This window comes from Etheostoma cragini, chromosome 22 (genome assembly GCF_013103735.1).
Source record: "Etheostoma cragini isolate CJK2018 chromosome 22, CSU_Ecrag_1.0, whole genome shotgun sequence".
In the NCBI taxonomy this organism is placed as follows: Eukaryota; Metazoa; Chordata; class Actinopteri; order Perciformes; family Percidae; genus Etheostoma; species Etheostoma cragini.
Genome location: NC_048428.1, coordinates 22179859 through 22181237, shown reverse-complemented (window position 1 = coordinate 22181237; position 1379 = coordinate 22179859). Strand labels below are relative to the sequence as shown.

General features: G+C 40.3%; 1 protein-coding gene across 1 annotated transcript in view; it reads left to right on the top strand.

Moving 5' to 3' along the window:
• LOC117937619 (nebulette-like) overlaps nt 1–1379 on the top strand; it is a 76525-nt gene that overhangs the window by 38808 nt on the left and 36338 nt on the right. The gene's annotated exons all lie outside the window — the stretch shown is intronic.

The window sequence follows — 1379 nt, the reverse complement described above, 5'->3', positions numbered from 1 at the left end:
TTCTTGTCTTCTTCTCTTCTTCCCTTCCTCCCTTCTTCTCTTCTTCTCTTCTTCTCTTCTTCCCTTTTCTCTTCTTCTCTTCTTCCTTTTTCCCTTCCTCCCTTCTTCTCTTCTTCTCGTCTTCCTTTTTCTCTTCTTCCCTTCTTCTCTTCTTCCTTCTTCCCTTCCTTTTTCTTCCCTTCATCTCTTCTTCTCTTCTTCCCTTTTCTCTTCTTGTCTTCTTCTCTTCTTCTCTTCTTCCTTCTTCCCTTCTTCCTTCTTCCCTTCCTTTTTCTTCCCTTCATCTCTTCTTCCCTTCTTCCTTTTCTCTTCTTCCCTTCTTCCTTTTTCTCTTCTTCTCTTCTTTTTACCAAAATTCAAACTGACTTTATTGACTGTATAAAAGCAGTGCAAAGCCAACAAAGCAACTCTGAGCTTCATGTTTTTAACACACATGTTCCCAGAATATAATATAAGATATAACAAAAACAATAACAATAAAATAACACTGTTTTCTACTAACATTTACTCCAGTACTGTACTTCAGTCCAGATGTTGAGGTACTTGTACTTTACTCGAATATTTTCTTCTCCTGTCACGTTCTACTTCTACTCCGCTACATTTCAGAGACAAATACTCTGCTTTTTACTCATCTGACATTCATCTTACAGCTTTAACTACTAGTTACTTTAGTTACTAGTTACTTTCCACATTAAGATTCCAGCACACTAAACACATGTAGTATATAATCTGATGTATGTTATAAAGTAACCATAGCAACAATATAAACGCTTCAGGTCCAGCTGAGATAATCAGACCGTTAAAGGGCACATATTATGAAAAAAATCAATTTTTCAGGGATTTTTTTTTGTGGTGTCTCTGGGGCTTCCACACACACACACACACACACACACACACACACACACACACACACTCCAAAAACCCTCCTTGGTATTTTGAATGAGATTCAGTTTCTCAATGTCCTCTGTTATTTGTTTTTGTTTTTTTTTGGATAGAAAAAGTACAAAGAAGACGGGAGGAGAGAGATGACATCATCTCTGTACTCTCAGCTTCCTGAGACCTGGGAGACGGAGTTCGCCCGAGAGATGACTGAGATACAGAGTGAGGTACAGAGCACACACACACACACACACACACACACACACAACACACTCACACACTCACACACACACACACACACACTCATACACACACACACGCACATACACATGAACACACTCACACTCACACACATGCACACACACGCACGCATGAACACACTCACACTCACTCACACACACACACACACACACACACACACACTCACTCACACTCACACACACACTCACACACACACACGCACATACACACTCACACTCACACACATGCACACACACGCA